Source organism: Alnus glutinosa, chromosome 14, assembly GCF_958979055.1.
Source record: "Alnus glutinosa chromosome 14, dhAlnGlut1.1, whole genome shotgun sequence".
NCBI classification, from domain to species: Eukaryota; Viridiplantae; Streptophyta; class Magnoliopsida; order Fagales; family Betulaceae; genus Alnus; species Alnus glutinosa.
Window position 1 is genome coordinate 14,370,883 of NC_084899.1, and position 14,383 is coordinate 14,385,265.

The 14,383-nt window shown below is 34.5% G+C and overlaps 1 pseudogene; it reads left to right on the forward strand.

Moving 5' to 3' along the window:
- Positions 1-11,096: 11,096 nt before the first annotated feature.
- LOC133856726 (transcription factor MYB44-like) lies at positions 11,097-11,719 on the forward strand (annotated as a pseudogene).
- The last annotated feature ends 2,664 nt before the right edge of the window (positions 11,720-14,383 follow it).

Here is a 14,383-nt window from a genome sequence, read left to right on the forward strand (position 1 = left end):
TGCTTGTCTGTCTAATGTTCGGACGGAATGACACATCGTCTGGACGGATGCAACAGTAGATAGATGGGCGTCCGGACGGGATGACACATCGTCCGGACGGCTGACAGGGAATTTGAAATTCTTCTGACTCGCAGGCAGAATCTTCTGACATCACTCTGAAAGTGGAATCCCTGTTTACCGTATCATTACACATAAGTGATTTTGTCCAAACATAGAATAAGGCCAAAATACTAACAATCTTAATACTAGATAGTTGCTTTTTTCATGCGATGAAAAATTGTGCACTATCCAAAGCTCCCCTAAGGTACATTTTTGCTCTCTGACTTTTAGCTTCTGGAAATTCTAATGAGAGAGATTTTTTTGCTAAGATGGTCAAATTGACCTACTCGCTAGTTGAACCTAGAACCCATAAATTCTGGCATTCTTTCTAAGTTGCAGCACCAAGTGATAAAAAGCATTCAAAACTGAATAAATATGGATAAATAAAAAGATCCATTGCTTTTGTGCTATAAATTTGTTCTTAAACTTGTCCCTATAGAAACAGTCAGTGACCAAATCATTGCGAAAATAGACGGTCACTAAAGGACGATGTAAAAGAAAAAATGGTGCAGCTTAAGGGGAGTGTATCAGATAAGGGTGGCTAGGCCCTAGTAAAATAAGGTTTGACTTTTGACTAATCTAACATTGATTTTCTCTCTTATTTAGAAAATTTGGTTGCTTTAAGTCATATTAGTGAACTTCATACCTTATTGAAAAAGCTTTCACACACACACGCATTGCATAAGTTAAGTTTACTATTGAAAATTTTCTATTTGCAGGGAAATTTTTGTGCTTATTGACTTTTAACTCTCAATTATATCTTGGTATATTTTTGAAATGCTATTTGACTGTTTCATTAGTTATTTATACTTGCGTGTTCTGAAGCTAACGTTAGGAAAAAAAATTATGCATATTTTCCTCTATTTTTTAGCTTCTAGTGTGAAGCGTCCGGATGGACATGCTCTTGCGTCCGGACGTGCTCGGCTCTATCGATCTCCTATCTGACAGCATGCCGTCCGGACGAGTATTTACCACGTCCGGACGCGAGCTTTTTGTTTTCTCTGCCAAACACACACACTACTTTTTGCCTGTTCTATCATGTTGTGTTGTGTGTGTTTTCTCTCAGACTGATCCCTAGATTTTGGCATTATTTGCATATCTTTTCTCATTCCCAAGTATTTCCTTTGACTTTCCTTATTCTCGTAAGCTTTGGTTCTTTTTTGAATATTGGAATCTTTAATTGATTATGATTTGAGAGATTGTGCATGAATATCTTTTTCTGTCTTTATGCTGGATGGATATTACTAATCTGTGTCTTTTGGATTGCTATATCTACTTTGTATTTCTTTATGCATCCAATTGATAGCCATCATAATACCACATTCTTTTTTAAACTAACAGGATCTAATATTTCCTTGTGGTGTTATTTTTGGATAGATTTTTGTTTAAATATTTTCAGGAATATATTGTCCGGTGGCTTCTAGCATAGTGTCAGACAAAGGGCTCTTTGGAAAACAGACCAGTGCTGAAATCATATGTTCCAGAGATCTCAAATTTTAGATGAGTTCATTCCCCCTGCTCATACAGAGTCTTCCGTGACCTTTTCCTCTAAGATCTGCACCAACTAGAGTTCAGTGGTGAATCTTCTTTATCATCTTGTAGACCACTTTTCTAAAGGATTTCTTTCTGTGGATGATAAGTTTCGAGCTAGAAGACTCAAGTGACTGAAAATTTTCAGTCTATGGTTCCCCGACATCAGGACCAAGAAGCCGAAGTGACTTAAATTCAGAAAATGTGATATCTTGTGGTTTTTTGGTTTCCTCTTATGATAATTTGAGTTTTTGATGAGACACTTTACTATTATTCTTGTTGTTTTGAATTTTAGTAATTATGGTTTTTCTCTTATACTCTGTTTACCCTTTGTCCTTTTGAGACAAAAAGGGGGATTATTTTTTGTTTTGGACCAGGAATGTATTTCCAAACCGGTCAAGTGTTTTTTTGTCCCAGAATGGCCAAAGGGAGAGTTTGTTAGTATTTTATATTGGCAACATTCTGGTTGACAAAAACACTTTATCTAACGGTTGCTTTTTAACAGGATTATCGGTTCTATTCAGAGTCTTCAAGTAATATGGACAGTGTCTCATTTCATGCCATGTGTATGGTCACAAGTTTCTAAGAAGATGTCCATGAAGATTCCATGCAATTTTTAAGTCAGAACAGTCGATTTCTATGCAACAGTCCGAACGGACCTTTGAAGGCATCCGGACGCCCTACAATGTCTAGAAGCTTCAGCGTTGAAGACGTCCGGACGGAAGGGCAACACCGCCCGGACGCTAGGTCAAGCTTCTCCAATTTCTACTCGGAGTTGGATTTCATGTTCAGACACGGATCAGGAAACAGTAACCGTCCGGACGCTTTTCAGGTTCCCAGGAAGATTTTTCCATAAGTCTCAGTGTTTTTATCATAACTCTCTGCTCGAGTATCGGACTTAGACAAAATTGGTGTTGTTGGAAAGCAAATAAAAAATCCTACAACTTGAATACCCAGACGGCCAATAGAGATGTCCAGAAGGCCCACCCTCCGGACGAAAAGAGAGTAGAGTCCTGACGGCCTCCAGAATTGCTCTGTTTCTGAAAGGCGGTCGCAGAAGACCGTCCGGACGAGGCTAACTTCTGTCTAGATGGTCCATAGTCAGAGTCCGATTTTGAGCAGATTTAGGGTTTCTTTAAGCCTATAAATAGAGGGCTCTAAGCTTGTAAATTGTATGAATTCAGTATCGAATTCCATAGTGCTTTGAGAGGGTGTTTAGGGAGAATCGAAGATCCGCTAGCTCTCAAGCCGTTGCTGGTTTGTGCTCGTTGTTCGTGTGAAGTCTATCTTAGGGTTCGACCCTAAGGTGAAGGAATCCATCAAAAACCCCTTCAGGTAGAAGATCTGGTTGGGAAGAGTTCACGATGGGCTTCGTGTCAGAGTTAAAGGTATAACTACTGCATAAGGGTATGTGAGTACGAGTGTCTTGTAACTAGATTTGTTTTTGGATAGTGGAGTTTCTGGGTTTGGCTGCCTCGGAGTGGTTTTTCTCTTCACAGAGTTTTCACTTCGTAACATATATCTTGTCTTATTTAAATTCCGCATTTAAGATATTTGGTTGCATACAAACACACACACTTGATTAAATTAGAAGTCATTATTTATTAACAACTATATCTAAACCATGCATTTGATGATCAATAGTGCACGGAGCAAACTATCTGCCTCGAAGGATATATTTTGTAATGCATACGTAAGATTTGTGGAGCTCTGATATTTACTGCCTACAATTTATAGAAGCACACACAACAAAAGCAAGAGAAGAAGCCTATTTCTTAGGATTTCACTATAGGTAAATAACAGAACTATGGCATACTCAGTAATCTTAAGATTGATTTATTCGATGTTGGCGCCATACCTGTTAATCCGATCGGCAATGTGATTGGAATTAAGCTGCTTCTTGCATAGGATTCAGGCCATATAGCTCTTCTACCTCGTGACATCCATCATCATTTGTTGTTTTTTCAATATTAGGTGTACCATCATAATGAACAAATCCATCTACAGAGCATTTCTGGTTAAGGTTGCAACTATTTGCTTATTCTAAACAGCATCGTTTGCATGAGACTTTTTCTGTGCATATGCTTCTTTCTGTTTCCTACGAATCTCTTCTCTTTGCTCCTTGGATAATGCACAATACCAATTTTATTTTATTTTTTTAGTGGACCACATGTGTTGATTTGATTGTTGGAATTTCTTCTCGCATTGTGGTAATCATGGTCATCTAAAATATCAATCAAAACAAATTAAGGATGAGATGTTAAGAAGTCGATATTAAGGGCTACAGAATAGCATTGACCTAAACTCCTGTCATAACTTTCATTTATCACTATACCAAAACCAGCATCGGATGATCAATAGTTGAATCCATAATTTTGGTCGGAGAAAATTTTGTAGCTTTCCTAAGAATTCATTCCTATTTATTTGCACATATCTCAAAGCATCGCTTTCTTTTTCCTCCAGATGCATCTCCATGGTTTTCTTTTTCCGTAGTAAGTGGAACATGGAAACGATCGGTTACTTCTTCTAAATCCGTTGCAATCGGGGTTGTAAGCATTTGCTCACTCCTTATAGTTTGTTTCCCAAGACGCACTTTCTCTGCGTATGTCTATTTTGTTTTCTTATAAACTTTTTCTTGGAAGTTCCTCAAATAATGCACTATAATCTTTTCCTTGTTGTACTCTTTCTATCACCCTTTTCTAATATTACATAGCAATTAATTATTACATATATCTCATTTAATTCAGCAAGGTATTATATAGGTATATAAATATATATATATAAATATATATATATATATATATATATATATATATATATATATATATATATATATATATATATATATATATATATATATATATATATATATATATATATAAGATGAGTAAGAGTCGGAGTAATCCTGGGATTGTAAAATCCTGAAAAGATCATTCCTGTCATCTTCATCAATTTTTAAAGAATTAATTTTATTTTTTAATTTATTAGGTGGGTTTGGACATTTATCAGCATAATGTCCTTTTTTACCACAATTAAAACATCTTCCTTTAGAAGTCTTAACAGTTTTAGAACGCTTATGCTTTCTAAAGATTTTACTTGGCCAACAGACAGTTGCATTGCTGGATTCAGGATCATTAGAATGCTCATGTAGGTTACCAGTGATGTCTTTAATTTTTAAATCCTCATTTTCAATCTGGAATTTTTTATGAAGATTGGTTATTAATAATTGAATTTTTAAGTATTGATTATCAGTTTTAATATGATGCATATCATTTTTCAAATCAACAATGTCTTTCTTGATATTACTTATCTCATGCTGCAAGTCTGAGATAGTAATAGCTTTGGATTTTTGTATTGAAAATCTTTCCAAAGTTTCATCAAGAGAGATTTTGGTTTTAACAGTTTTTCCAAAATCATACTTCATTGTTTTCATGAGTTTTTTAAGATTTTCATCTTTTAACTCATCATTTTCAATTTATGTATGTATATAAGAGACCTCCTTTATCCCGTGCTCTTCCGTTAGCTCTAGGCCCTCTTTAGAGACCTGAGAAAGTTGTTGTGTGTGTGTGTATGAGGGAGAAGGGGAAGGCGGTATGAACCTGCCAACTGGGGATGCAAGTAATGATAATAAAATGACAAAATAAATTTTATCAAATTTAACAGAATTATCAAATTGTAATTTATTTCAAAATGAAATACTTACAGAATTAACAGGGGATATTACAAAGGAGGAGATTGGAAGATCACAATAGGAGAATGAGAAAGCAGGAGATAGCAGATCAGGAAAACAAAATTTTCTTGTCTAAAAGCTTCTGCCTTACCCCGAAGGCTTTGGTCCTTTAAATAGGCCAATTACAAGGGGTATAATAGTAAATAAACAAGACTGTAGATCAGAATGCGACGGAACTGTGGCAATACTGTAGCAGTCAATAAAGTTGTCGGCCAGCTACAAATGCAACCAATAATTCCGCAAAAGACAAATGAACTTTCGGTGGAGCTCAATGATGCTGTATGAAGCGTGAATCATCAGTAAGGGACCCACAGGGGTTAATAATTGAGTTCTGGAATATCTTCAATGCCTGGGATTTCGTCTAAGGCATTTAGAGCATCCTGAGTAGTAATTGGGTCATGCCCGAATAGGTGGCGGTTTTCTCCACACAAGCCAGTAGTATCCAGGGAGAATTCTGAAGAGTTATCATTGTCTTCATCTTCGCTGTCTTCAACATTATTTTCTTCCTTGTATGATTTGAGAAATTGCTGGAACATTCTCATATCATTCTTGGAAAGGCCTTTCTTCTTCTTCTTTTTAGATGAAGAGGATGAGGCAGCAGCAGACTTGTCATCTGGAACCTTTTCAGCAACAACCTTCTTTTCTTCTGAAGGAGGAAGGAAGTGTGAAGGTGTAACATCCGAGATATTTTGTAGAAATTAAAATACAAAATTTAGGTAAATAATTGATAGAAGTTAATGTAATGTTATTATAATGCAAAGAAAACATAAAATAGAAAATAAAGAAATAGAAAAGGAAAATAAATAAATGGAAATAAAATATAATAAATATAAATATATGTTTAAATATATATATATATATATATATATATATATATATATATATATATATATATATATATATATACACACACAAATGAAGGGCCGTACGGCCCTTCATTTGGATTCAGGTGGGGCGCACCTGCGCCCCACGTGAATAAGAGGAGGGCCATTCGGCCCTCCTCAAAAGAAAAAAAAAATATTAAAAAAAAAAAGAGAGAAAGTGAGGCGCCAGGCGCCTCACTTAAAAGAAAAAGAAAAGAAATGAGAAGGGCACTCGGCCCTTCTCTGTAAACCAGCAGGGAGAAAAGAAAGAAAAGGGGGAAAAGGGGGAGAGTCCAAGATTTTCTCAAATCCGTGAAGATCTAGACCTCAAATCTCAAGTCTAATTTCGGAAACGTGATCTACACGTGTGGATCTACGTTTTGACCGATTATTTTGAGGTAATTTCGTAATCCTTAATTTTTGTCTAAGTTAGGTCAATTTTGAGTGTTAGACTAAATTGTTAAAATTAGTTTGAGGCTTTTGTGTATAGTGAATTCCTATACACTATTTAAGCCATGGGTTGTTGGATTAAAGGATTTAAAACTCTAATTTTATTAATTGTTGAGGTGTAGGCATAAACCCTAAATTTGATGAGTTGAGTTAAATTTGAGACTTTTAAGTGTTTAAACCTTAGATTATTAATTAGTCGATTAATCGCATTAGGGTGTTAACTAATCCTAAGTTATCTATGGGTTTCAAAAAAGAAAAGAAAAGAAAAAAAAAATAGGTATTTGTGGGGCTGGGTCCTAAAGTTAGTAATTTGTATAAATTGGATATTTTAATTGTAAACCTAAGAATATTTCTATGTACATGTTTAGTTAGTTAATGGATAATAAAGTAAACCCTATAATTTTATGGGTTAGTAATTGTAGATAATAAAAGGTTGAATGGAACCTTAAAACTTTATGAGCTCAACTTTTAAACATGTACAAAGAGAAGCACGAGTTTAGGAGTATGAGTGCTAATGTAAGGTGCAATCTAATGCAGCTACACATTGCGCAGGTTTGAGTGAGGATAATCCCGCGAAGCCACGGATTTTGCAAGAAGGTGAGTATTCTACTCACTGAGGAATCCTAGGAACTTAGATTTATGTATTGTTGCATTTGTTTGCGTTTATGATTATAGAATTTGTTGGTGAAGATATATGTAATTGAATTGTGAGTTATTGGATTGAGAATTAAAATGATAAGTTGATATTGATAATGATTGGTTATATTTATGATTATGAAATTTATTGAGAAAATTGTTTATGATTGACTTGAGATATATTGATTTGTAATTGTGTGGATAAATGGATATTGAGGAATCTTGGTTATTTATGATTATGGAACTTATTGAGAAAATTGTTTATGATTGATATGGGATATATTGGTTTGTAATTGTATGGATAAATGGATGTTGATGAATCTTGGTTGTTTATGATTATGGAACTTATTGAGAAAATTGTTTATGATTGATATGGGATATATTGGTTTGTAATTGTATGGATAAATGGATGTTGATGAATCTTGGTTGTTTATGATTATGGAATTTATTGAGAAAATTATTCATGATTGAGTTGAAATATATTGAATTGTAATTGTACGGATAAATGGATGTTGACGAATCTTAGTTGTATATGGTTATGGAATTTAGATGAAGATATGTATTGATGATTGAGTTGTAAATTATTGAATTAAGAATTATGTTGAGATGGTTGAGATTAATATGCGGGAATTATTGGGGATTGAATGACATGATGTTGAATATATATATAGGGTGGAATTGTGGATGCGTGTAGATGAAAAAATTGTTTGGATATACATGTGTAACAATAGGGGTATGATAAGGTAATTTGGATTTATGAGAACTCGGTAGTTGATAGATGGTAAGTCCAGTGTTGTAGTGTCTGGCACAGTGGTAGGCCATAGTGTAGCAGCTCTTGGCTGAGATGAGTGGTAGGCCAGAGGGTAGCAGCTCTTGGCTGAGATGTGTGGTAAGTCTGGCATTGAAGTGCTAGTTCACGTGAGATGAATGCCCTGCGGGTCGTAGCTTTACGGGCAGTGTTGATGGTAAGCCTAGCATTGAAGTGCTAGCATTAGTGAGATATGTGGTAAGCCTAGCATTGAAGTGCTAGCACTAGTGAGATATGTGGTAAGCCTAGCATTGAAGTGCTAGTTCACGTGAGATGTGTGCCCTACGGATCATAGCTTTACGGGCGGTGTTGATAGTAAGCCTAGCATTAAAGTGCTAGCACTTGTGAGATGTGTGAAATATTTTTATGGTATGCGTGGAATATTATTAGTAGAAACCGTGATAATATATAAGTGTGTGAAGAACAACGTGACTTGTACCTGATAATGTGTTGTGGTGTGAACTTAATGATTTGTGAATGACACTGTTGAACCCTGTATGTAATTATGTTTGTGTATAGTGTATACTTAGTTAGTTTTATACAACTGAGGCCTCGACACTTCTTACTGAGGTGGTGAACTCACACTTTCACCTATACGGATGTGGCTACTACCACAACCGTATAGGTGAAGCTTCTTTGGATGCAGGTATTGATGATGCGGAGGAGGACTCTGTTGCACACTATGTGGAGTACTACGACTAAGCACGTCGCTTGAGTCGTAGAAGTGTCGGACTTGGATAGTCCCTTTTGTGTATTTTGTATATGGCTAGTGTGACTTATAACACGTAGATGTAGCCATTCTTTTGTATGCATAATTTTATGCTTAAGTCCCCTTTGCGTATTTTGTATATGGCTAGTGTGACTTGTGACACGTAGAGGTAGCCATTCTTTTGTATGCATAACTTATGCTTAATCCTTAAGCAGATAGACATTAACAGGCTCTTTTGTGTAATGAACAGCTTATGATTATAATGTTGACTTCCGCAGTTAGATTTCGTATTCCACTGTATATATTATGTAACTCTGATATATCAGGTACATGTTAAGGAATGTGTATTATGAGTTGGCTGAGTGACACGTAGTCATGCCACTGTGATGATTCATTGTATGTTTTTTTTTTTTTTTTAAAAAAAAAAAAAGAAAAAAAGAAAAAAAAAAGAGGGTCGTCACAGAAGGTGTAACAAGTCCAGTAGTAGTGATTAATGGGACCGTAATAGAAACTGCTGGGGAAGTACTCTTTTCTGATGAGAACCTCTTAGCAAAATCCTTGTAAACAGTCTGAATAATAGCATCAGTTTGGGGGAATTTGTCCCACCATTTAACAAACCAATGGCGATCAATGGTATCACCATCTTTAATATAATTCCATTTTAAAATCCAAGAAATCTTGAATTTTATAGCAAAATGCATTATGGTGGGGAATTTCTTTCCATAAGCATCAGTGTTGTAATAGTCTTTGAAGGTTCCAAAAGCTTTGGTGAGCTGCAGAGGGACTGTCCCCACCATTTTGAGAACTAGAGAGGGAGTATCCCAGTGAACTTTTTATCAAAATTAATAAACCTTGAATGGTTATTAGTAGAGTTTTGGTAAAGCATAAATCTGAACCAGGCATCAATATAATCATAATAAGAATAAGACAACTCAGAATTGGCAAGCATTCTGGGTTGGGAAGGATGTCCACCCCCAATCTTTGAGAAGGAGGATCTTATCAAAGTAGACGCTCATGTAGAGAGTCTTACCAGTTTTTTGGTCAGGAATCGGTTTGAAATGGGCCGATTTTGTTTCAACCAAAATAGTGGTGTAATAGACAATATCTTTGAGGGGGTGTTCAGGAACCCAATGAAAACGAGGGGGAAAGTAAGCAAGAGCCAACTGGCTGGGATCTTTAATGGGAGCCATTCCTATCTCAACAAAAAATAGGTGCTGGAAATAGGGTAGGCGAATAGAAGCTGAGGGTTTTTCAGCTTTAATGAATTGCATTCTTGGTTTATGAGAAGGATCAAGGAATGGGTTGTATTCAGAGGCAAGAGCACTACTGTAAGTAATATTTGGGAATGGGTTGTATATATATATATACATATATATATATATATATATATATATATATATATATATATATATATATATATATATATGTATGTATACATACATACATATATATATATGTATGTATATATATATGTATGTATGTATACATATATATATATATATATATATATATATATATATATATATATATATATATATATATATATATATATATATATATATATATATGTATGTATACATACATACATATATATATATGTATGTATGTATACATACATATATGTATGTATAGATATGTATGTATATATATTATACATACATACATATATATACATACATACATATATATATACATACATACACATATATGTATATATATATATATAATCTTACTTGGGTCAGTTGATGTAGAAACTAACATATTGCATGGATGTGCAACTACAATTTTTTGGTTTGTAGAGAAAGTTTGATGTTGTGCAAATCAATTGAAAAGATAGAATAGACATTTTGCCAGTCAATATAATCCCATACAAATAATATGTAGCATGACAAAATTTATGCATTAGTGATCAAAAGATACCTAACATAATTAAAGTACACTGAAAATGGAGAAAGAAATATATTGGCATGTGTTGTATGAATTTTTTGAAATTAGATGGCACGACAATAAGGTAAGGGAAAAATCGATTAAGTAAATGGAAAACTACACTTTACCTCCCCAATGTTTCACCGCTTTTTCAATTTTGCCTCTAAAGTGAAAAAATTTGTCATGGACCCCAACAAAGTTTCCTAATTTTGCAATGTAGCCTATCCATTACTTAAGTCCATCCTTTTTTACTGAAATAGACCCATGTGTGATGCACATGGGTTTTTTAGAGCAATTTTTCCCAAAATATCCCTTAAAAAATCATATAAAAAAAAAACAAAAAAAAAACGACTCGTCCCAACCTATGGCCCAAGAAACTAGTCTTTGATAAGCAAGTCGATCCCTGGTCGATCCAGCAAGTGTTGCCGTCTACGTTGGTGCAACCAACTTTCCCCGAAGATGGAGCACCGACCCTTCTCGGAGGAGGACAAGACCATCACAGGGCCCATGCCAGGTTCGGCAACAAGTGGGCCACCATTGCTCGCCCCAATAACACCATCAAGAACCACTGGAACTCCACCCTCAAGCCCAAATGCTCGTCCATGACCAAAGACTTAAGCGACGACGCACATGCACAACAACCTCTCAAGAGATCGGCTAGTGTCGGTGTGGGTACGGGATTCGGTGCGGCCGCTTCGTGTCTGTACCTAAACTCGGGTAGCCCATCAGGATCCGATTTGAGTGATTCGAGTTTGCCCGGTATGTCACCGTCACATGTCTTCAGACCTTTGGCCAAAATTGGCTCTCTGGTTCTGCCAACTCAGCATGTTGAGGCTTCGTCTTCCAATACGGATCCACCAACCTCTTTGAGTCTATTTCTCCTCGGATCATGCGAGATCTCAAACCATGGCACAGGATCCAACCATGTTGTGAGTCCCACTCTAATGGTGCAATTTCTTGGGCCATAGGGGTGGTTTGCCACCCCCAGGTCAGTCAAATAGGGGTGGTTCGGCCACCCCCATGTGGCCAAATGTGGGTGGTTGGGTCACCCCCCAAGGGTTTGGGATTTTTTTATTATTATTTTAGTCATTTTTTTTAATAGAAAAAAAAATGATTTTTTTAAGGGATATTTCGAGAAAAATTACTCTAAAAACCCCACATGCATCACACATGGGTCTATTTCCATAAAAAAGGATGGACTTAAGTAACAGATAGGCTATATTACAAATTTTTAAAACTTGGTTGGGGTGCATTGTAAATTTTTTCACTTTGGAGGCAAGATTGAAAAAATGTAGTTTTCCTTTAAGTAAATTTACCTTAAAACGTAACAAAGGCAATGATGATTATATCGTCGATAACAATTGAAGACTTCAAATTTTATGTGAACCTCAAAAAATAAGTAGAACAAAACATATAAATAATACATTTATTTATGATGAGGTGATTAAAAAAAAAGATTATCATATATAAGAGTTGCTAAAGATTGTCGAATGCTAGGAAACAACCAAAATAAAAATCCAAATAGCTCACACATACAATTTGAACTCAACCACTAATGAATAATTTGGGTTAGCAAAGGGAGATACGTCAAGTTAGCTAGCTGGAAAATTTCACTGGATCACTCTAACACATGAGCCCTACATTGGCTCCTGTGCTCTTGCACAAGGCTCTAACTCTTGCGCTCTAGGGCACGGCTCATAAAATCTCTTCAATAGAATCTTATGGGTTTCATCTCCTACATCTACAGGGATGTTGATGAGTTGAACAATGAAGACTTCGGTGCATTTGTGAAGAAAGAAATAGAAAGCAAAATGATGAATACATAAATGTGAAACAAAACCCGCGATTTGTGGATATATTTGGTAAAAGAAATCATCATTCGGTATGGTAGGCGTTAGAAAAGAAGGAAATTCAAAACAATTTTGGCACAAGAATTTGAACAGAGTAAAACACATTTTTGGTCGAGAGAGGAGTGAACATGCGGAAAGAAGAAAGAAAGAGGGGTAGAGAAAAAAGGGGGAAATACTGAAGAAACCAGAAAAAAAAAAAAAAAAAAAAAATTGATTCATGTGAAAACTAATAAGGCCTAAACGGTAAATGCACACTGGACCAAAAAAAAATTCAGGGAAAACAAATAGCCGAAAAATCCCCCCAGATAAAAAATCTACCAAAATTAATTTCATATATGAAAAGAAAAAAGAAAAAAGAAAAAAAAGCCCACCTTATCTTTTGAAGGGACAAAAACATAAAACTAACACACCAATGAAAAGACCAAAACATCTCTTAAAAAACAAACCACTTCTTACCAAAGTAAAGGGCACAACAGTAATTTTGATGTAAAAGACAACAATACCCAAAAGATTTTTTAACTCACCGAGGGTCAATTGAGGTAAAAAGAGTAATTTTACAGTCCAAGCAAATGCTGAAAGACAAAATAACCCTTCCTATTTTAACTATTATGAAGAAAGATTAAGGACGAAACTGTAAATTCATACCTCCAAATAAAAATTACTATTTGGACTTCATTCCTACTTTTTATATATTTTTAAGAGCATTCCTAATGGATTATCTATCTCGCACTTTTAGTTACAATAGCTAAGCAAAATCATAAAAAAACTCTCAATCTCATTTTCTACTAAAAGAGATATGATACGTTAACAACTTTAATCCAATTTTTATACAACTTTAATAACTTTTTTTAAGATCAACAATTGAATATTTAGGTCCCAAATATAGGAAAACAGATTCAATGGTTAGTTTTAAAAAAAAGTTGTTAAAGTTGTACAATAATCATTTTTTCTACTAAAAATGTAAAATAGATTTGTCTTGGATTTGTTGAGTTACAATATACATAAATGCATATTTTTTGTAATATTTCTTTTGGGCCTTTCAGCTTCTTTCTCTTTTCCTTATTATTTATTTATTTTTTTCCTTCTTTTCTCACGGTTGTGATTATAATTAATTAGTAATTATTTTTTACTTCTTCAAAAAAAAAAAAAAAACCCCGTATTGGCATTTACAATTTTTTCCAAATTCATTGTTGATATTAGTGTTAATCAAACTTGGTCTCTACAATATAAACAGTTCCATGATTGCAATTCTTTCTATAGCATGGTGCAAGATAATAATGAAATTTAATGATAGTTAAAAAATTATTGCATTAGAAAAATGACCGTTTTAATGAAACAACCATTATAAAATATGACCGTAAGAAAAATGTCACTTTGAAGAAAAAAAAAATAAGAACATTTGAAAAAAAGGACAATAAAAAGAAAAATTCAATGTACTGTAAGAGAAAAGGGAGATGTTCATCTCCAATATATAAAGCCAATGTGCTGCTGGTTTATTTCATCAAGCAAAATACAATTTTTATTTTTATTCTATTTTATTTTTGCAAAGTTTTTCAGTTTGAAGTAATATTTGGCTCATAGCTTATTCAATCCTAAAAAATGATACCTGCTTCTCAAATCCTGTGATTCATGATTGTTATTTGATTTATTGTGATGGTTTTTCAATGATACTGTGTTGGTGATGATAGTGAATAGGTTGGTGATTATGCTGCTAGAGTATAGAAATGAGAGTTTTATTTGGTGTTTTTTGGGTAGAGAAGAGTTTTTAATTAAAATGAATAA